We start from the raw sequence: 24,306 nt of genomic DNA, 5'->3' as shown, positions 1-24,306 counted from the left end.
CTTTGGAAACTCAGACAGCAGCCCTCGTGTTCCACAATGTAGGTGGTGTCTTTTCCCGTCAGGTCCTCTGCCTGGCTAGGGTCAAGTTACCGCAGCATCTTCGCTCTTCCAGTGGAAGAAAGCCAGAGGAGGCTGGCTATTTGCAGAACTGGTTTGGAATTTCAGAGCACAGGATAAATGACTGAGAAGGTCACTTCTGAAGTGACTCTCATAACCTCTGTGAATAAAATAATAATAACAATATTAATAATGGTTAAAATGTATTGATTATTTTTTATTGTATTTTTCCCACTACCATTTATCCCTCTTACATCCCCCTCCTCCTGCAATCATCACATTGTTTTTTCTCCATGTCCATGAGTCCTTTTTCCTTTTTTCTACATCCCTCCACCCCACACCTCTTCCCACTCAGAGCTGTTAACCTGTTCTCTATCTATGAGTCTGTCTCTGTTTTGCTTGTTAGTTCATTAGATCCTGCATGGGTGAAATCATGTGGTATTAGTCTTTCTCTAACTGGCTTATTTCACTTAGCATAATGTTCCCCAGGTCCATCCATGCTGCCACTTCTGTGTTCAGTGTTCAGTGGGCACCCTCCAACTGTTTTATGAGGTATATGCTATCACTATTCTCAATTTATATTTGGATCACAAACATTTAAAAATTTCAATATTTGCTTGAAGTCACACAGTTAGTGATGAGAAATAAAGAAAGGATTATAAAAATTAGTGATGTGGGCTTAATAAACTCTCTCAATTACTTTGGAAATGTTCAAAAGTTATAGCTTTTATCACGCCTTCCAGAATTCAAATGATTCAGGTAAATCTTTTTATTTACAATGAAAATAGCAATAAAAATAATTTTCTGGAACATAGCTATGTCCATTTTCCAATTTATCTTAGATTGCAGGAATAGACCATGCATTTGGAACAGATGCATTAGCTCTGGAGAGGATTTCAAAAAAAGGGTCTTTTAGAAATAGACTCCCTCATTCTCAGAGTTAAAAAGAACTTCAGAAACTTGACTGAAAGAAACTGTTCAATACAAAGTTGAGGAGAAAAATTAGACCATTTCTAGGCTTCTCCAGGATCATGTCTCTACAACATCCTACTGAAGACTCCTGTTTATACAGAACATTTCCATTTATACAGAATATTACCATTTATGTGGATATTTTCTATAAAGACTAAGTGGTGTGAGAACAGGGCCACAACTTATTCAACCTTTTATTCTAGCAGTGTGGACGTTGCTAAGCCTATATATTCTCTTGTTTGATTTATAAAACAAATCTGTGAGGTAGCTGGAGGCATTTTTCTTTTAAAACTTTTAGGAATGAGAACACTGATTTTCCAACATCCCCCAGCTGATAAGTAGGAAACCTAGGTTTTGAACCAACATATAGCCACTGTAGTGTCAGAATTCTTTCATCTATACTGAACTTACTCAAAATCTAGGCAGACTCGCAATTCAGTAAGGTTACACAATAGATATCTTCAAGTAGAAAAAGAAGAACACTTGCATTATCTACTGTAATAAAGAATGAATGTCTCAGTTCTCTTACCCTGTCCTGTTGTGGTGAGGTTTCCTCTACTAACATTATCACTCATTCAGTCAATACGTATTTTAAATCATTTTGTTTTACAAGAACTGTTTTGGGAATGATACAAAAAGAGAAGCCAAGCTTCATTTCCTAATGGAGACTAATCATAATGAAACTAATCTTTATTCCCTAAGTGCAATGGCACTCTTGCAGTAGGTTGCTTCTCAGAAGACAGATTAGCTGATTTTCCAGGTTATAAAATAGTGAGCAAAGCTTGTTCTAAAATTACTCTTGCTTGAATGGTTTTATTCTCTTTCAGAGTCCTTTGAGGAAGAAATGGTATGAAGAGGTTATCCACTGAATTGGATTTGGGGAGTATATACAAATGCAAACACTCAAAATTCTCTGTTTCATCTTTAGAAATGGATGCTATTCCATCAGCAACATTTATTATCTTTTATGTTTAATGATTTTGTGTTTCTTTCTGAAATATTTTTGGTTGTGAAAGGTCAAAGGCATATCATATATGCTTCCCATTCTCAAAATATTTACTCATGTAAACTTGTTGAAAACTCTCTCTCCTTCTCTTTCTGCCTTTCCCCACAGTGTAGCAGGGAGGCTGTTACCAATTTCTAAATAGAACAGGCTCATTCAGCATTTAGTGACAAATTTCTACTGAGCATCTCCTATGTGCCGGACACATCTAGATTATGGAACATAGCAGCAAACAAAACTTTAAAACATCTTAGCACTACAGAAACACACATTCTTGTAATAAGAGAATTTTTTTGCCTAAAAATGATGAGGGACCAGGATTACAAATATAGCAAGCATGTGAATAAAAGGATGAATAATTAATAAGCATTCAGAAAACAAACAGTACCTGAACAGTGGCCTTGAAGTCAAATGAGCCAAATCCACTGGGTTTGTGTCCCTTCCTCCACATTGAGTGTTATCTTGTCCAGGCAGAGGGATTCTCATAGCCTTCGCATGGTGATCATTTGCATAATAGCTTCTCCTTTTCCCTTTTTTACCTAGTAAATTGATTTAGAATATTCCCATTATTTCCAGCACTGGTCTGTTAGAAATCAGTTTCTGTAATTTGAAAAAGTATAGATTTGTTTAAACAGTACCATATATTGGTTCATGCAACCCTTGTGAACGAACATAGGTCTCTGAAGTTTGGATTAGATCATGACAAGACTGGTTCAAGGGAAAATACATAAAAGAAGCAACAGTAATAAAAGAGCAAGAAGAATAACAAGAAATCTCTTAGATTCTTTAATACATGATGTTTGTTTCTTTAAGCCACCCCCAGAGTCTTGCCTGCCTGGGGACAGGCCTCCACAGCTTTGCCAGTGATCATCTGAAAGTGTGAAAACATGTGTTGTTTTCACAAAATGAGTCACACTTGTTTCTTATTAGGTTTTCCTTGAGCATTTGAAACTGAATTAATGTAAATGTTACATTATACATTAATTTCTGTATCTTCCTTTGGTAAAAATAAAAATTTATCAGAACTTTTATTAGAGTTGGACAAAAGTGTAAGTTTCTAGGAATTTTGGCATCTCCCTTTTGCTAGGGTCCATTAAAAACTTTAAAACTTGTCAAAAACAGACTATTTTGGTAATAAAACTGCTAAGAAGCCAAAGCATTTCTGAAAAGATGCAAAAATAACTTCTGAGGGAAAAAAGAAAGGACAGACTCTTTTTCTAGGAAAGTAGTAAGCGAGCCCTCCAGAGTGCTGCCAGTCAGGGAACTTTGAACCAGACATTCCTTCCCCTGCCCCCTATGAATTCTAATAATAAAATGTTAAATTATTCGCTCTTTCCATGGTTTTTCTCATTTCCCCCCAAAATATGTCAACTGAGTGATAAACATCCTTTCAGTGAATAGTTTTGAGACAACTGGATGCTCTCATACAAAAGAATGAAGTTGGCCCTTACCTTACATTATATAAAAAATTAGCTCAAAATTGATCATAGACCTAAATGTAAGAGCTTAAAGTGTAAAACTCTTAGAAGAAAAGGGGCATAAATCCTTATGACCTTGGTTTAGGCATTTTTTTTGTTGCTATGATATCAAAAGTGCAAATAACCAAAGGAAAAAATAGATAAATCAGATTTTATTGATATTAAAAACTTCTGTGTTACAAAGGACTCCATCAAGAAAGCCAACTCACAAAATGGGAGAAAATGTTTTCAGAAACACGTATTTGATAAGAAATTTCTATCCAGAATATAAAAAGAATTCATACCACTCAACAATAGAAAGGCAAATAAACCAATTAATAAGCTGGCAAAGAATCTGAACAGACATGTCTCCAGAGAGGATACAAATGACAAATAAGCACAGAAAAAGTTGCTCAACATAATTAGCCATCAGGGAAGTATAAATCAAAACCACAATAAGATCCTCTTCATACTCACTAGGATGGGTATAAATATTAAAAAAAAAAAGATGTACAATAACATTATAGGTCAGGATGTGGAGAAACAAGGATCCTTGTACATCACTGGTAGAAATGCAAATGAAGCAGCTGCTTAGGAAATGATTTCAGCAATTTCTTAACAAGTTATAAGAGGGGTTTCATATGATCCTGTGATGCTACTTCTAGGTAAAAGTTCAAAGCAACTGAAAACTAACATATACACACAAAAAAAACTTGTGCCCAAAGGGTCATATCAATATTATTCATAACAGTCAAAACATGGAGATATTCAAACACCCATCAACTGATGAATGAATAAACCACACATGGGGCATCCATACAATGGGAAAGTATTCCACAACAAAAATGAATAGAATATTAATTCATGTTACTGATTGAATGGACCATGAAAACATTATACTAAGTAAAGGAAGCCAGGCACAAAAGAACATATATTGTATGATTCTACTTATTTGGAAATTCCAGAATAAGCAATTCTGTAGGGATGTAAAGTACATCAGTGGCTGTTTAGAACTGGGTCCAGGGATGTGAGGATGATGGGAGAAAAGCCATTGTTAATAGTTATGGTGTCTTTCGAGGATAATGAAAATGTTCTAAAAGTTCATAGTGGTGATGGTTGTATAACTTCATGAATATCCTAAAAACCACCAAATTGTGCACTGATAATAGTGAATTTTATGGTATCTGTGACTTATATTTCAATGTAGCTATAAAGTGAGAACTATTTGAATTGTCCTGTTAGAGGCCATTTACAGTGAAGAGAGATTATAATAAAACTTTGAAGTGTAATTAGGAACAAATTATTAGTAAAGTATTTTAAATGTTAGCCATAATATATACAAAAATAAAAATATTAATATTCCCTAGTCCAGTTGCTTTGGAGATACATTATTGTAAGGCAGCTCATTATCCTTCAGAAAAAGCAATCTATGTCATCTTTTTTAAAAATAATGAGAACAATTTTTTTTATAATTATAATAATCATACCTTAATTTTACCTGGTGTAAGCTGAGACAACTAATTGGAACTTAACTAACAAACTAACAAGGAAAAGAGGGACAGACTCATAGATGGAAAGTAGGATGTCAGCTAGTGATGGGGGAGGCTAGAGGGTGAAGGGATTAAGCAAAAATGAAAAAGAACTCATGGACATGGACAATAGTGTGATGATTGCAGTGGGGAGGGGGATATAAGGCAACTAAATGTCAATGGAAAAAATACAATAAATATTAAATAAAAAAATTAAACAAAAGAAAGAAACAAACAAACTAGACTTTTCTGAATGGACACATATGAACTTCAAGTTAAGATTTGTTATGTTAGAGAGAGAGAGAGAAACATTTTTTTCCAGTAGACAAAATGCACTATTTTTCACTTTTGGGAGTCTTCTCTCATAGAATGTTCTCAATTTGCTTCTCAAACTTGGTCATTCACCACCCTCAATTCATGTGTCTCTGAGACCTTCTCTTTTAAAGAAAGCAAAATCTTTCAAGACAAGTAATCTACTCTGTTATCTACAGACTCAGACGCACACCCCTATTATGTTCGTCAACCATAAGTAGAACTTTGTCTCTATAGTAAACACTTCTTTAGTCCACATGATCCTTTTTTAATAATCCTCATCCCATTTAGGCACTCACGTCTATACAGTGTGACCTTATCCTCCTCACCATAGATAACAGCCAAGGGACAGACACAAAACATGAGCTGACCCAACTGTATTCTCCAAAAGGGCTCCATGGAGAAGTCTAATAAGTTGTGCTATGATTAATGTGTGGTTTTGTGGGAACACATAGTACGGGTTCTTCACCCAAGCTCAGGAGGCACATAACTGACCCAAAGAGCAGAGCAGAGCAGAAAGATAGAAAAGAAATCAGCAGTATTGCACTGCTCCAGGTTCTTCTTTGCTACTAAAAAATCTGATATTTAGAGAATCCATTCACTTCATTTAGAAGTTTCTGTTCTTCAATACAGTGGTGCCCAGAGAGTGGTGGGAAGGTACTCTTCCCCCTCCTCATCATGTGATCTTTTTATGACCGCCTAAGCCATAAATCAGTCACTTACTGACTTACATTTACACTCCAAGGAGGCAGAGCAGGCCAGAAAGATAGGGAGAAGAAAGTACTTCAGAGTACTTCACAATACTGCAGAGTATTGTGGAGATTTCCATTTCTGAAATACAAAAATTATAATTAAAAAAGTGTAATGTGCTTATTTTGGACACATGAGAAGAAAACAATCATTGGAGCCAAGGTAAATATTATTCATATGATTTACAGCACTTCCATCCCAACAAAAGGATATAAACATTGCCTTTTCTTTCTGAAGATAAAATCACAATCAGTTTTAGAATGCAAGAACAAATAAAACTTTTTGGGGGAAAATCTATTGGAAATTGGAATACATTTAACAACTCAGGTTACTAAAAATATTCTGATGCCAGTAATAAAATATGCTTGTTTAATTACATACCTGCGCAGCTATTTCAGAAACTATACTTCTTTGGCAATTGAGAAAACAACAATTGGACATCATTAACCTTGAGTTTCTGAGGGCATGTGTTATTTATGCTGAGTATAAAGTAATTGAATCCAAGTCTAGACACTCGGGAACAATTACAGTGAAAGCTGTTTACTTTTTATATTCTGTGATACATTTTGGGAAAGCCATTACTCCTCATTATAAAAACAAAATAAAATCCTCTTTAGATTTTTTTATGGTCACCTAGCTTCATCTGTTATCTCACCTTTTCCTCTCTACCTCTCCATGTTCATCTCTGTTCATTAGCTGAAACTAATAAACTTTCTTTCAGACATATTAGTTTCTCTGAAGTATTCAATGCAGCCATTCCTTCACCTGTTTTCCATATCACCAATCACTCACAGTTTTCAGTTTTTCAGTTTTTTTTTCGGTCTTGGTTCATTCCATATAATTTAATTCCCATTTAGCTTAATTAAATTTATTTGCTGCAGAACTACTATATTATGCTCTAAGCACCTACCCAGGAGTTGAGAATATTAAGATCAATAAATAGGCATTTCCATTAAGTAACTCACTGTCTAATTAGAAAGATAATATGTCTACGGGCAATTGGCTGTGAAAGCACATAATTAGGTTGCTTCTCCACAGCTGATGGGGTCAGAAAAGATCATTCAGGATAGATGGCAGATGATCTGATGGGAGACATTGTTGGTGACATATTTGGAAAATATAATCTTCCGCATCTTCTTTTCACTCATACAAGTTCCAAGATTTTGGACTTAATTTTCTTTTGTTTCCGCTTTTATTTTTTTGTTGTTGTTGTTCTATTACAGGTTTCCCAATTTTCCTCAGTGGCTTTCCCCTGTCCTAACCCCCACCCCTTGGTCAATCCCCACCCTGTAATCCATGTCCATGGATCATTTATACTTGTTCTTTAACTAGACCCTTCCCCTCCTTGCTTCCCTTATCCCTATCTCCCCTCCATTCTGGTCCATATCAATTTCTTCCTTGTTTCCATGCCTCTGGTTCTATTTTGCTCATTTGTTTGTTTTGTTCATTATTATAGGTTCTTGTTATAGGTGAGACATATGGTATTTGTCTTTCACCACCTGGCTTATTTCACTTAGTATACTACTCTCCAGTTCCATCCATGTGGCCACGAAAGGTAGGGGCTCCATTCCATTGTGTAAATGTATCACAGTTTTTTGATCCACTCATCTACTGATGGGCACTTAGGCTGTTTCCAGCACTTGGCTATTGTAAATAACACTGCTATGAACATTGGGGTGAATAGGTTTGAATCGATGTTTCAGGATTCTTAGGGTATATTTCCAGCAGTGGAACTGCTGGATCAAAAGTCAGTGCCATTTTTAGTTTTTTGAATAAAATCCATATTGTTTGCCACGGTGGCTATACCAGTCTGCATTCCCACCAACAGTGCACTAAGGTTCCCTTTTCTCCACGATCTCACTAACACTTGTTTGTTGATTTGTTCATGATAGTCATTCTGACCAGTATGAAGTGGTATCTCAGTGTGGTTTTAATTTGCATCTCTCTAATGGCTAATTATGCTGAGCATCCTTTCAAAGGTTTCTGGGCCCTCTATATGTCGTCCTTGGAGAAGCACCTGTTCAGGTCCTTTGCCCATTTTTAAATGGATTGTTTGCCTTTCTGGCATTGGATTGTATGGGTTCTTTATGAATTTTAAAGATCAACCCCTTGGTCCTAGGTATCCTTGCCAAATATGTTTTCCCATACAGTTGGCTCCCTTTTCATTTTGATGATGTTTTTTTTAGGCATGCAGAAGTTTTTTAATTTGATATAATCCCATTTGTTTATTCTTTTCTTTATTCCTCTTGTCCTAGAAGAGGAATCAGTGAAAATATTGCTGCATGGGACATCTGAAAGTTTACTGCATATCTTTTTCTCTAGGACTATTATGGTGTAATGGCTTATGTTTAAGTCTTTTGTCCATTTTTAGTTTATTCTGGTGTATGGTGTAATTTGGTGGTCTAGTTTCTTTTTTTTTTGCATGCACTATTCCAGTTCTCCCAGCACCATTTGTTGAAGAGACTTTTTTTACTCCATTTTATGCTTCTGCCCTTTTTGATGAATATTAATTGACTGTAGAGACATGGGTTTATTTCTGGGATCTCTATTCTGTTCCATTGATCTGTTCTTATTCCAGTAGCAGACCATTTTGATTATAGTGGCTGTGTAGTAGATACTACACAGCTGTGTTTGATATCTAATATTGTGATCCTTCCTACTTTGGTCTTCTTTCTCAAGATTGCTGAGGCTCAGCATGACTTTCATTTAAAATGGAAGGCAAAATAAGGAGCTTCCCAAACAAAAGAAAAGCTAAAAGATCGCATCTCCACCAAATCAGTATTGCAAGAGATGGTAAAGGGACCACTTTAAGAAGATGAAAAAAAGAGAGAAAGGAAAACAAGTATAAAGGGAAAAAATGGCAATGAATAAGTACCTATCAATTATAACCTTGAATGTAAATGGATTAAATGCTCCAATCAAAAGACATAGGGTAGCTGAATAGACAAGAAATTATTTCTGCTTTTAAACTAATTATCTCTTATAACATGTTTCTTATGATTATAACAAACAATTCAACCATAAGAAAAGGGTGAAATCTTGCTATTGGCAAACTTAAAGGAATTTTACTAAGTGAAATGAATCATGAAAGACAACTACTGTTATCATCTCATTTATATGTGAAATCTAGAAACAGAACAAAACACACACACAAAAAAACAAAAACTAAATAAAACAACAACAACAGCAACAAGAAACAAGCTTACTGATACAATGAACAGATTGGCACTCGCCAGAGGTAGGAGGTGGAGGGTGGAAGAAGTGGGTTAAAAAGGTCAAAAGGTAAAAACTCCCAGTTATAAAATAAGTTATGGAGCTGCAAGTTACATCTACTGACTATAGTTAACAATGTATTGCATATTTAAATGGTTTTGAGAATAAATGTTAAAATTTCTTATCACAAGAAAAATATTCGTAACCATGTAAGTTACAGATATTAACTAGACGTGTGGTTATCACTTCACAATGTATACAAATATTGAACTATCATGTTGTACAACTGAAACTGATATAATGTTTTATGTCAATTATATTTCAATAAAATACATATTTAAAAAGTTCTGTGACAAACTAAAAGAATATATTTGCAACAGAATGAGTTTATATTTAGAATTTATTCAAATTTTTATGTATCAATGAAAGAGACTGGTAACTCAAGAGCTAACTGGGAAAATGCAGGGTTGGGCAAAAGTAGGTTTACAGTTGTTTGTATAGAAAATAATACAGTAATTAATAAATAATAATACAAGAATAAACTATGTTTAAAATACTCAGAACTCTAAACCTAGCTTTGCACCACCTTGTACATAGCTAGAAAAATTTCAGGAAAAATCTCCCAATATTCCTTCTCTCTCATAAGAAAAATATATTTTTTTAAATTACCATTTTACACATATCTGAATGTGAATAAATTATGTTTGACAGCATGACATGTTGAAAAGTATCTGGATAAATGGGAAATTTGGAAATCTGATAAAAGTGTGAATATAATCACTGTGGAGAATAATTTAATGAACTTTACTAAAAATAGATATATGTATTCATTAGATGCAGATATTCTATTTTTAGATATATGTAAAATGAATTTTTATAAGTACTTATGAAGATATGCTTGTTTGCCAGAACAGAAACAAAGATGGACCTGAAAAATAAAGTGTTGAATGAAAAAAACAAGTATTAAAATATAGAAAATAATATTAAAGCATAATTAAAGGACACATATACCTGTATATGTAGTGGAATAGCTGGGTTTATATTCTGGTTCCAGAACTTATGATGTGTGGCCTTGTGCAATTGATTTAAATGTGTTGCACCTTGGTTTCCTCATCTAAAATATCTGTTATTTTGGTGATTTAAAGAGTTAATATGTGAAAAGCACCTAAAGTCCCTGCTTTATAGTGAATGCTCTACAAATAGTGTTTAATACTTTTTAATCCTCTGTCTTCCGTTCTTCCTTCTCCGTCTTACTAAAATGTAGGTTAAATAATGTATATCCATTTATGATAGTGCTTATCTCTGGGGATGGAGGTGAGAGAGACCAGGAATAAAATATAAATCAACCTCAGCTTTGCCAAAAATATTTTATCTTATTAAATATACAAAACATGTATACAAGAAAATGTTAACATGTACCTATCCCACATAGTGAGCACAAGGATATTTACATATTATTCTCCAAAAAAACCCCTCAAACTATGATGAGGTATCTGAAAATCTTAAATATTTGTTTAATCATAAGCCTTATTCTACTGTAGTGGACAGTTTACAGATGTTTTACAATTGAGATTTTGTTTATAATAAGGTATTTTTAATAGTTAATGAAATGAATTGACACAAATGACTCATTAGAGAGTTTAGAAATGGAGTTTCTCTAATCCCTGTCATTGAAGTTAGCAGAGTGAACTGTGAGTGCACAAATACAGTATCATGTAAGGTGTGTTAGGGATTCTGTTGTAGCAAGTAGGGGAGTGTACAGCCATGCTTGAAAAGGAAAGGGCTTCAAGTTACCATTTTTAGGGAAAGCCAACAAACAAACAGTGTGACATTCGTTCCCTATTGTCCACTAAAGAACTAAAGTAGCACAGCAAGAGGGACCTGCTCACATAGGCCGGAAAGGGAGAGCCAAGCCTGCGGGGCCTGCCCGAGTTACTTGCATTCTATGTAGCAAGCCTGCTCTGTGGCCGGGGCCCTTTTGTTCTGGACTTTAAGACACAACCCTGATTGTAATGAATGTGTCACCTGTAAAAACACTCTTGTTTGTCAGAATGTTAGACTTGTTCCAAATTTTACTTTCAAAGCTCTCAACACTTTGTCTATTATAGATAAAGTTTACAGTAATAAAACGGCTTGTTACGATTATATAGAAAGCAGATTGATTCCTCAGACCTTAGAAAACAAATGTTGATGTGATTACTCTTTTAAAAAAGTAAATCACATACTTCAGTTTTTTGAAAAATATAGTCCCTCTTCTCTCCCTTTATGTTACTTTACTTTATATATTAAATATGAGGATGGCCCTGAGTCATTGTAAGTTGCTTCACTGTTTGACAAAATGGAAAACAAGTGTGTGGTATGAATGTTACCAGTGTTAATAGAATGGGGTTAGTGATTGAGACCATTTTCAGTAAGCATTTGTTACAACCTTTATTATAAAACATTTGAGCAATTATAATTATATAGTGCATTTACTCCTTCAACCAGAAAGAAGAACCATAGCTTGCTAAATTGAATAATAAATTAATGGCAACATTCAACACTCTTAAACTGAGGGTAATTGAAGTAAACAGGAGTATGTATGTTTTGGAAGGCAAAGTAAAAGAAAAAAAAATATATATATATGCAAGACTAAACGTGGGCTTCCAAACTAACCAAGCCAGGGCTTAGGAAAAAAAAAATAAGGGTAGAGACTGACTACATCATATTTTATGAGTTAAAGCTTTCAAGAAAAAAAAGATAAATGATTTTAATAATAAAACTAAAAGCAGTCATTGTAGCCATGGCAATTATACAGAAAAGTAGATCTTTTACAATGATATTATGCAAAGAAGAATACTAGTGAGAAAATAAATGAAGCATGAAAACAATATTGGCACTAAAATATCTAAGAAGCCCTATTTATTTTTTTCTACTATCTTTAAAAGACATATAAGATGAGATTTGGGTAAAAAGCAACCATGTTAAAATAATAAAGAATATGAAAAATAGGAAGATGTTTTAAGTGAAAATGCACGTAAATCTTGAAGTTTGTGCAAATAAAAGTTTAGTAGTGAAAGGATCGATGCGTGTTTTAAAAACTGAATGTCTTGTAATATTTTATAGTCATGAGTTATTAGTTGAAGTAAGCAAGAAGAATTATGCTAGTATGAAAAAATGAAAACCTCCAGAAGACTGTGAAATAAATATACGGTAATGGGAAAAATCTTCCAAATTCTGGAGACCAACAGAACTATGATTATTTAGCACCAAATGCTTAAAAAAAAAACCCAAATCCAAATTTATTAAACATTGTATAATTAACAGACTAAAAAAATCACACCATAACTGGATTTTAAAATTTTTTGGATGGACAAGCCCTGAGATTTTATTTTTATATTAAATCTAATGAGGATTACATCATAGGAAAGAGCTCTATTAATGTCTGAAGGCCCCGAATTGCATAGAACTGATCGATTTCCATGCGACTAAAAAGTCTTACTTGTTGAAATGGTAAATAAGAATTGCTTCACAGTTCCTGAATAAATATTTGATAATGCAAAATGAAGGGGGTTAAGCTCTTCTGCCCTAGATAATGAATAGGAGCTTTACAGCTGGAGTTACTTTAGGGTGGCATTATTTCTTTACTCTCTCATTTAAGATGCATTGTATTCTGGTTTGAGAGACTGAGAGCTCCTGGCCTCAGCAGGAGACTTCAGAGAACATAAAGTTCTGGAAAGGAGGTGACTACACAAATTGCTAGGTAGAGACACGGTTGGGAGCACAGGTACAAAGTAAAGGTGCTACTTCATAAAAGATGAAATAAAAGATGAATAAATAAAAAAAAAAAACCCTGAGTATGACAGCTAATGGAAATTGATAGGGAAATCAATATGGGTTATTTGGTGAGACTTCAACTTTATACACAATTCATCTCAGCCCAAATAACTTTTACTATGGACTTGACACTGTGCTAGACACTGGGTTTGACTTAAAGTGCTTGAAGTCTAAATTACGTGCAACAGACTTAAGTGATCCCCCAGGGCTAGAGTAGCTTAATAAAAATAAAATGGGCTAGATGTCAAAGAATGGAAAAAAATAGAGGACTATAGCAAATGTAGAGTAGGGATAGCTTCTGAAGGGAACAACTTGGAAGGAACCATTGCTGCCTAGAGGCCGTGCTGGCTCAGAAGCACTTGAGTTCCTTGTCTTCTCCTCTCCTCTCTTGTCCTCCACTCCCCTCTCCCCTCCCCACCTCTCCTCTCTTCTTCTTTCCTCCTTTGCTCTCTTTTTCTCTTTCCTTTCATTCCACACCATTCCCCTTACTCTCTCCTACTTTTTCACCATTTTCTTCTTTTTTTGTTTCCATTTTTTAGTAGAAGTACACAAGCCAAATTGTATGCAAGGTCTCCCAATTTTCAAAGTTGCAAAAACACTGGGAAGCGATAGGAAACACCTGTGTGAGGGTAGACATAATCCATGAGCTGTCATTTTCAAACCTCGGTCTAAATAACTTAGTTGAAATTACGAAGTTACCTCTAAATTGAGGATAATGCCAAACACTGCTAGTGAGTCACTTGTTCCATTAAAACGACACATCTTAATTAAATGGAATTAAGGTAATTCATAGGAGTCAAGACTCTTTATTCCCCAATGACAGATTTAGAGAATGGTGTTTGTGATGAGTGCAACTGTTAATAATGTTTCACTAGCATATTAACAAAAGAGCATGGTCTTTTGTTTTTAACATTATGGAATTTACTGCATGGCTCTAAATTGAGAATTGTTCTAGTGATGTGATTAAGAGCATAAAGAAATTATTCAGAATATCTTCAAAGACTTTTCTGACAGTAAGATCAATTGTGTCAAAACTGCCTTCTGCAGAAGACATGGTGGCAACCCCCTTACAGGAGAATGTGGAGTCAGACTGCACGGAATCAAAGACTTTGTCAAAGACCAGGAATAATCCTGCTGGTCCCCCAGGGTATGGCCCAGATAATGCAATAGATAGTTACCATCTTCAGTTTAGGCTTTTCCAAGACTGGGTGAAATTCATTATTGAAATCTGCACTGTAACTCAATCTGATTTAAACTATACATTTAACTAAGCTGGTTACTTTAAGTATGCACATGTAATTTTTTCCATTGTTTTGAATACCCTATGAAATCTTTATCCTGTGATTCATCTCATATTATGAAAAATACTCATATTCTCAGTCATTAAATATCTGCTTTATGCCTAGGATTGCAAACAGTTCCATAATTTAACGTAACAAGTTTGTTCTTCACAGGCCCAGTGTTCATCTTTCATAGGTCCCTCAGTCTAGCATGGAGCACAAAACAGCTAGAGACTTAGTAAATTGTTATCAAATTGAATTAAAATTCAGCTTATGTAGCAGTCCAACGCTACTAGAAGTCACTTTGAGTCTAAGAGTAGATCAAAGATGAACTGGACATAAAGACACTTACTTTTTATTTAGATAAATGATATTTACAATTAAATAATGACCACCATATTTAGCATCTCTTCAGAAGTTCAAATTTATAACTGCCACATTGCATTATTCATAATAATAAAATCAATGTCTTATTTTAGTTTTAGGGAAAGGGCTATATCCAGAGTGATGAATGATACATTTCATTGTTGTTTACTTTGAATGACTCTCCCACTGTAAACACAACTTCTTAAAGAGGCATAAGGATATAGTAAAAAGTATTTTTAAAAAGTGAGTTGAAAATATGAATTCTGAACCTTGTTTTATCATACTTTAATGATGTGGCCTGACTATGTCAGTTACCTTTTTGAGAATTAATTTCTCATCAACCTAGAAAAATAATTTTTTACTATTTCTCTGTCCAAAATGGTTGGGATGTGGATCAAATGAAAAATTTATACAAGTTGTTTTACTATGCAAACATAAGGTTGTACTTTTTGCTCCATAGCTTTACATGAAAGTATTTGTGTAATTTTTAAGGATATTTGCTGACTTAAATAATCTCTGAGAATAGATGTGCATAGCTACAGTGGACCAGGTTGTGTGTGCTGCCAACAAATATCCTCAAAATCCCTGTGCCTTGATAAAAAATGGTTTATTTTCTGCTCTTGCCATTGCAAGTCATTGAACCGTACTCTGCACCATACACCTCCCATGAGGACCAAGGCCAACGGAAGCAGCCACTTCCTGGAACACTGCTGCTGTGCAAGGGCAAAGCAACACGGGCAGACCACAACGTGATGCTCACAGTTCACAGGGCCTGATGGAGTTTGGTAGGGCCACCATCACAAAGTACCATGAACTGAGGGGTCTTCACAACAGAAATTTATTTTCTCTCAGGTATTCAGAGTGGACATCTAAGATCAAGGTGTCAGCAGGGTTGCTTTCTTGTGAGACCTCTCTCCTTGGCTTACAGACGGCTGTCTTCTCCCTGGTCTTCACATGGGCTTCTCTCTGCATGTGCCTGTGTCCTAGTCCCCTCTTCTTTTAGGGATACCAGTCACATTTGACTCGGGGCCACCTAATGACCTCATTTTAACTGAATTCCCTCTGTGAGACCCTATCTCTGTATGCAGTCATATTCTGAGGTATTGAAGATTAATAAATGAACTTACACATTTTGAAGACACATGATTCAGCCCACAGCAGGGTCCCATGAAATGACAGGGGCCAGGAAAGTGGTAAACAGCACCAGTGACTATAACATCGATCTTCTCCTTGCTATGCTAAAGTATCTGGCATGTAGTTGGTCCTTAATAATAAAATATTTTTAATAAATTAATATAGCTGACATCTTTTTTCTGAAAACATGTTTATAATGTATATACATTACACACATAACGCATAATGTATATATATTACACATGTTTATAATGTATAATATGTAAATATACTTTGTCATCTGCTATAATTATGGGATATCACATAAGGTCTTAAACAAAATTATGCAATAATTTTCCCCCTTTGGAGTAAAAATGCTATAAAACTTGTCCTTTTTTTTTTCTCCAATGGTCTGTTTCAGTCTTCCTATAATAAGTGAGCTTCTACCCACCTCTTTTCAAACATAGAACTTAAACTCCCCATGCATATAATTTCAGTAATTCATATGCCATTGATAATGATGAAATCTATTATTTCAGAGAGAGCCCCAAACACAGAAATCATCAGTAAATCAGCCTGATGGGGCTCATATGGTGACCTGGCTTTTTAGAACATGCTCTTGCTCAACTTACACATGACATGACTTCCTCAATGGGATTAGTTCCACAGAGAGTGACAGAAAGTAGTTCTGTTCTCTCAAAATTCTATCTCAAATGTTAATATAATGTTACATTGAAAAGAGGATGTAAAAGCACATTTTCTCTCTTACATGGAGAACTTTGTCAATAATTTGTACCACCACTTAAGGAAATTAGAAGCTTCAGGGACCTTCTTTAAATAAATATGTCAATGCAAAATGATCATTACCTGAATGTGTCTCATTTACAATAATATCATCTTAGTTCCAACCATCAGAGGATGGAAATGGATATTGATCAGTTGTTTTAGCAGTGGAATAAGAACTTCAGTTTAATGGTTGTGTAATAACATTATAATTGCAAAGGCTGCAAAAAAGACATGTTCGTTATTTCACATATAGGACAAATAGCCTTGGCTTTCTTAAGGTACTAATTTCCCTATAATTCAATTATTATACTCTCTACAATACAAATGAGCTTCAGTGTACAGATAACTCAGCTGTTTAAAAATGGAAAAGAATGGTTAATTAAAACAGCCTTGTGGTCAGGGACTCTGGTTACCTTATTTGAAATATTAGTCCTCTATTTTCATCGTTTATTGATAGGGATTTTCAAAGTTGCAAACAAAGATATCCCAAGAAAGGAAAATTTCTTTATTTCTATAAAACCAAATGCAATTTCTACATTCTACATGCATTCTACAAGATTACATTCTACATGCTTGCAGAAAAAATAATCTAGTAAATGTCAAATATTGTCAGTTACTTTTGGGTCTTGTCAATCATTTCGAATTTAAACTGAGTCAAACCTGGAATCCGCAGAGCCCCTGAGGAAGTTTCATCTGTTTCGTGCCACTCAGCAGGGTCCTCAGGGGTTTACAGCTCCCATCAGACCTCCTCCCCTCCTTAAGTTTCACATAGACTTCTCTCTTCTCTCCAAACCATAGACATCAGTCAGCCAACTCTGGGGGACTCCCTGGGGTTCTACCCAGGAGTTCCAGCAGTTTACGTGCACAATTTTTTTTATATAACTTGATATTTCCTTGATCTTAACACAGAGAGCTAGACAAAGGTCCTCTGTTCTCTCAGAAGAATCCACAAATTGGAAAGGATTCCAGATTAGAGCTTGACTTGGAGTGGGGAATCAGGGTGCATGGGCCTCAGCTACGTTCACGTTGCCTGTGACTGACTTTCCAAAGCCCTTCTCCCTCTCCTTAGGAATCATAGGTAGTGGGGGATGAGGTTGTTAGACAACTCAGGTAAAACCAGTCAGTCCATCATTTTCCTGTCTTTTAACAGAAATTGAAGCTTTTGAATATAAATATGAAAATGTGATATCGTTTCCCAGTTAATGCTGTATCACCTCTGCAGTGGGAAGGTGGCTGTCTCTGAATGAATGGAGGGAGGGAAGAATGGCTCTGGCAACAAAGGGAGTATCTGGATTGAAACACAGAAGTAACTTGGAAATGGTGCCGCTCTACGCATTCACTGATTAGGAATTGAGGAAGCGGTACTTCTTTTCTGTTTGGCAGCCAGGATCATGGCAGAGAAGGATGATGGGCTTCAGAGTCAGGTGTTTGCCTCTGGGTTTGCCATTTTTCAAATCCTTTGTCTCATTTTCCTGCAACTGAAACTGCTGAAAGATTAGACAATATTTACATTAAGTATGCAGTCATTATTATATATAAATTATTATACTAAATTATTAACAGCATTTAACATTATCGTGGGTAATATGTGGTTGCAAATATTATTAGCATCAAAACTGTTTGCTATACAAAGTAGCTTTTATTTATTCATTTTTTACTTAAATCTACTTCAGCTTCTTTTTTTTTTTTTTTTTTAAAGATTTTATTTATTTATTTTTAGGGAGGGAGGGGAGGGGGAGAGAGAGAGAGAGAGGGAGGGAGAGAGAGAGAGAGAAACATCAATGTGCGGTTGCTGGGGGTTATGGCCTGCAACCCAGGAATGTACCCTGGCTGGGAATCGAACCTGGGACACTTTGGTTCCCAGCCCGCGCTCAATCCACTGAGCTATGCCAGCCAGGGCTTAGCTTCTATATCTATAATTTGAAAATGATATTTCTAATGTCTTCATTTTACGGTTTTAAAGTCTACACTTCTCTGGCACCATGGAGCAGAGAGAGTTAAATAGATTTCCTTGAATTCAATATCTTTTATGTCTTTTTTTCTTTTTCTCACTTTACTTACTGAAAGCTGTGCCCTAAGAATGCATAGATTTCAAAAGCCCTTTTTTCTTTTTATCAAGGTGATAGTACTATATTTGAATTTTATAGTAATGTTCTTTCATCATACCATTATGTTATCATTCTTTGATTTTTCTGGATGATATAAAATACTTTACACAAATGCTTTTGCATGAAACTTGAAAACAGTGTGCCTCTGGCTGAAATGGTTTGAAGTTATGGGTAAAGGCTAAACTGATATGAGATGATGGGAGAGCTAGCCCCCTCTGTCTCAGTCCATCGTATAACTTTGGGCAAGTCACTTCACCTCCGTAACCTTCTTTCTGTCAAATAATTAAATCAAATTAAATTATCTCCAAGGGTTACTGTGAAGATCCAAATAGTGTTCCACTTGATCTCTGTTGAGGTTCAGTTTCAACCACCTCTGTTTTAGGCTTTAAAATGGAATTTCATATATCATACATCCATTAATATTCACTCTGAAATACATGAGGTGTTACTGAGTTTTACAGATTAGGAAACTAAGGATCGGAGAGGTGAAGTGGCTTGCACAGGGTCATGCAAGTAGTAAGTAGAAAGGTTTTTTACTTAAAACAGGCCTTTTTAATCCCAAATGTTTTTGTTTCTAAACTACTATTGTCATAGTGCTCCTGAAGACGGAGAAACAAATGTCAGAAGAGCAAAAAATGTGATGGATTCAATCATAAAAGTTAGAGAACTAATGTTTTCTGAAAATAATTATATTTAGTATTAAATGATGAATTTCTTTTTTTAAATTATACCTTTTTTAAAAGATTTTATTTATTCATTTTTAGAGAGGGAAAAGAGGGAGAAGGAGAGAGAGAGAGAAACATCAATGTGCAGTTGCTGGGGGTCATAGCCTGCAACCCAGGCATGTACCCTGACTGGGAATGGAACCTGCGACACTTTGGTTCACAGCCCACGCTCAATCCACTGAGCTACGCCAGCCAGGGCTAAAATGATGAATTTCTTTTCAATCATCGTATGTTCTATAAATTCATATCAATAATATAATTATAATTTTGAATGGATTAAAAATTATGTTATATAATTACTTGTCCTGGAAAACCCATTTTATTTACTACTAACATATTAAGAAAGTTAAATGAAACTAAGCCTAACAGTAAAACCATTCGTTAGTACTACGCTATGTAATTGGGGCTCAAGTTGGAAGCTGGCTTGGGGAAAGTTAAGGAAGCAGAGAAGTACAAAAAAGTGGTACAATTCCATACATCTTAAGAGGATCCAGAAAGTGGCCCTTATTACAAATGACCTTGCTCAGGGAGGCTGGATGCCTATGTACAGACAGCCATCCTCTTTACAGGTTATGCTGACACCTTACTTCAGGAAGAAACAAACACAGTTTGAGTGTATATAACCTTCCATTCTTTAAGAAGAAAAATGGATTACCCTCTTGGTAAACCTTCTTTATGTACAAAAAAGTATATCCCCCCCAAAAGGAATCTGTTTGTTAAAAATTGTGTATTTATTTTTATATGTTTACATTTCAGTCACCTTGAAAGTGCTCCTCACTTGATGCAGTGCACCTATCAAAACATTTTTTTCACTGCTCAAAGACAGTTTGTGAACTCACTGATTTCATGCCTTTTAGAGCTTCTGCTATTTTTTGTTTCACTTCTAACACTTCAGCAAAACATTAGTCTTTCAGGACTTTTTTTCATGCAGGGAAACAACAATCATAAAAAAAGTAGCTCAGGGCAAGATCCAGTGAACAGAGAGGGTGGGGCACAGTGGTCACTCTGTTTTCAGTCAGAAACTGCCGGAACAAGCAATGTTGTGTGGGCAGGTGCCCTCGTTAATTGCTCATAATAAGATGGACAAACACTTTCAAAGAGTCTAAAAAAAATCCACTGAAACCAAATGCAACCTCTTACAACAATGCCAGCTGGTACAGTGCACAGATGAGTTCCTAGAACACTCACCTAGCAGGGGAAGCCTGTACTAAAAAGGGCCCATCCTCTAGAAGATAATTCTGTTTTTTTTGGGGGGGGGATCCCTCACACAGGACAACAGAAACAATAAGAGTATGTGTACACCATATGATGACAAAGGAACAAATGAATGATTAGCAAAGCTCAAAAACAGAGTGGGCTTTCTGGGTACTATTCATTCCTAATTAAGCAAAAATACCCACATGTTAATAGAAAGACTTGTTATTTACCTGTGGTAGTCCTAGTTTTCTACTGAAGCTCCACTATTTGACAACTCTGTGCCTTTGGAAAAGTTATTTAGTTTTTCTTAATAATAGTACCTGCTTTGTAGGTAGGTATTTATAAGTAAAGTGAAGAGAAATGAAATAATTTATGTGTAGCTCTTGACATACTGCTTCACATTAATTGTATTTGATAATGTTCAGTCATTTAAGCTATTGTTTTAATGCTCCCACAAAAAAAGAAAATCACATAATACCTATTTATTTAGTGTCTATTTTCCCATAAAAAGAATGATTTCAAAACTGGAAAGAACAAAGTAAAAAGTAATGATACTTTGATGTGAGTGATACAGGAGGAGCTAATAAGAGGATCAATGACGTCCTCAAGAGGCATCTTTTCCTTTTGCCACACTGAGTCTCAGGGGCCCTCGTCTGAGTTGTAAATCCATGCAGTACTCATAATGCCTCTGGTCCACCAGTTGCCGTGTTCTGTTCATGCTGCCAACACTCACCAAACAGAAATTGCCATAAATACTATCACATCATTCTGTATTTAAAGTCTTTAATAACTTTTATTCCTATAGGATAGATATGGAATGGTACTCATGGCTCTTATCAAATTGCAACCCATTTGAATCTCCATCCTCATTTCCCTCCACTCCACTTGTGCATTTACTAATTGTACTTGCAGGTAATTGTGCACTGGTACTCAAATAGTATGATTTTTTTGGCTTCATAATGCTTAAGCATATATCATTAACACAGAGTACTTCTCCCACTCCATTTTTTTCTGATAAAAAATGCATTTTCCTTTAAAATTTTAAATATTACCATTTTGAAAGCATTCTCAAATTGCTAAGGAGTTAATTTAATCTTGCTTTTTTCCCAGGTCCCTGTGTACATAATTCTGTTATGAAACTTATTACAATTGTTCAAAAGTCTATTTCCTTCTAGTGTTCTGAGTTCCCCAAGGACAGGAACTGTGTTTTATATTGATTTTTGAAACAGCAATGTCTAGTTTTTTTATCCGGGACATTTTGTTAATGTGTCCATTGACTGAATAAATAAATTAATGTGTTTAATCTTAGGACACGTCTAAGACATATTTTAAGCAACACAAAAAGTTCACATTTTAGCGAGCAGTTGGTATTCACTAACACAAGTACATGAAAATAAACTTGTTTCTTTTATGTTTACATATAGAGTGTTTATAGTAGAGACTTACAGTTGTCTCCTCAAATCCATTTTTACAAAGCAATAAAATACCTAATTTTTAGTCAGATGCATGGGCACACAGAATTTTTTATGCATGTCTAGCTTGTTTTGCAGAGAGATATGACTAACTTTTGGACAGTGAGATGTAAGCGGAAGTGCCATGGAACAGCTGCCAGAATCCTTTCCTGAACACATGTGTTTTGTACATTCATTCACTTTTGCCCATCTCTTTTCCACTGCCTGGAACGTGGGTATAATCATGAGAACTGGAGCAGCCATCATGAACAATGAACTGATCTTGAGATTGGAAGCCGTGTATGATGAGGAGCAGCAAAGAAAGATGCTGGGACCTTAGAACTGTACAGAACAGAGCAACCCTATAGCTTTAGACTGTCAAACTTGAACTTTTAAGTGGAAAACAGATATCTTTCCATCATGTTTTAATCACTTTTATTCTGGTTCTCTGTTATACTGACTGTGACTTAATTGACAGAATTCAGGGCATAACGGATTATTCAGAGCTGAGTATATATGTTGAAATATGTGTATTATAGAGATATTAAGACTCTTGCTTAATGCTGCAGAGCTAGTAAGTGGTGTGACACAAAAATGCACTTGGACTCCTGTGCCTTCCAGTTTTGTGACATCATGCACCTATATAACTTTGCTAAGCCTTTGTGTCCTTATTAGTAGGGAATAAAAGGGCATCTTAGAAAGTGGTTATAAATGAGATGATGCATTTTGAAGGCTTAAATGCTCAGTAATGTTCATTGCTTTCCCCACCAGAACTCTCTGTTAGTTCTGTGAGAGTAGAGAGAAAATATCGACACAGTTCATCAGAGTTACAGGAAAGCACGTGGTAAATTCCCTTGGCTATGGCATGTTTGTAGATAAGATAGAGAAATGTGTATTAAGTGATAGAGCAGTTCGATAAATGCACATATACCCCCAAACATGTCATTTGATAAATGATCATCATTTTGGGGGCAAGTATCTTGTGGCATATCATAAGGTTTTCTCTTCAGCTTTACTCATTTTCATCAGTGACTTGGATAAAGAGACATTCATGAAATCTGTAAGCAACACAGTGCTGAGAAGGAAAGCAAATGTTTTAGGTGATACAATCAAGGTTCAATGGTTTTACCCAACAGCCTCAACTTCGGCCTAACAAGAATATTGACAGCAAAAAACTAAATTCTAAACTTACAATAAAAATATCAATTGCAGAAATACAGGACTGAGATAACTGGCTTAACAGAAGCTCAGGTTGAGTTTCACTTTAAGCTTAAAGGGAGTCAAGAGTGATTAGGGAATATTATGACTCTGTTGTTGTTCTTGTTAATAAAAAAAGTCTAGAGTGAGGCTTGTGGTCCACAGATAGTTGAGGTCAGAATTCTTTGGAATATTTCTTAGATATTCATATTTCATTCAGACCTATGAGTTTCTGATGAAATGCATTTAATTTAAGTGTTCAAAACATTTCTTGGGAGATAGGGGCTTTAAATCTTCAAAAGAATTGATTTGGACAAGCAGAGCCCCACTTATCCAATATGGAACCTGCATAGTAAGAGAAACGCATCTGACCCTGCATTCATCCAGAATCAGAAGAAAACCATGACCTCTCTCAATTTACTTTGGAAGATGTAAGGTCATCACTAAATCCAAAGCATACTTCCAATCAAAAATTATATATACTGTTAGTTTTTGAAATTAATAAAAACGTTAAATACATCCTTGTATTTATTGATGAAGAGGATATAAGCAATGCCTTATTTTCATGGAAAAGAGGTTTTTATTGCTGAAAATATGTGCTGTCCAGTGAGTATATGCTTTGTGTAGACTTCAAGCTTTCCAATATCTCAGTGAAAACACGTATCTATATTTGGGAACAAATATTCATGTTGATCTTAAAGACTCTTCATAGATTGAACCACTGTTAATAGATTTGGTCAACATTTGCTAAGGAATTCTACAGTGTAAGCATTAGTGCTGAAGAGATGTGGTATGTCCAATTCCATGAGGGGTGAAATCATTGATTTGGGTAAGCTTTTCCCTGTTTGCACCTTCAGAACTGACAGACCAACAAGAAATACAGGACCCATCTTACTATATGTTCATATGATTGTATTTATTGTCTTTGGAATAAGGTTAAAAATTAATTGAACTCTAAGGTCAATTTTTTTACC

The sequence above is a fragment of the Phyllostomus discolor genome, chromosome 1 (genome assembly GCF_004126475.2).
Source record: "Phyllostomus discolor isolate MPI-MPIP mPhyDis1 chromosome 1, mPhyDis1.pri.v3, whole genome shotgun sequence".
Taxonomy (NCBI): Eukaryota; Metazoa; Chordata; class Mammalia; order Chiroptera; family Phyllostomidae; genus Phyllostomus; species Phyllostomus discolor.
Note: the sequence above shows the minus strand (reverse complement) of the source record.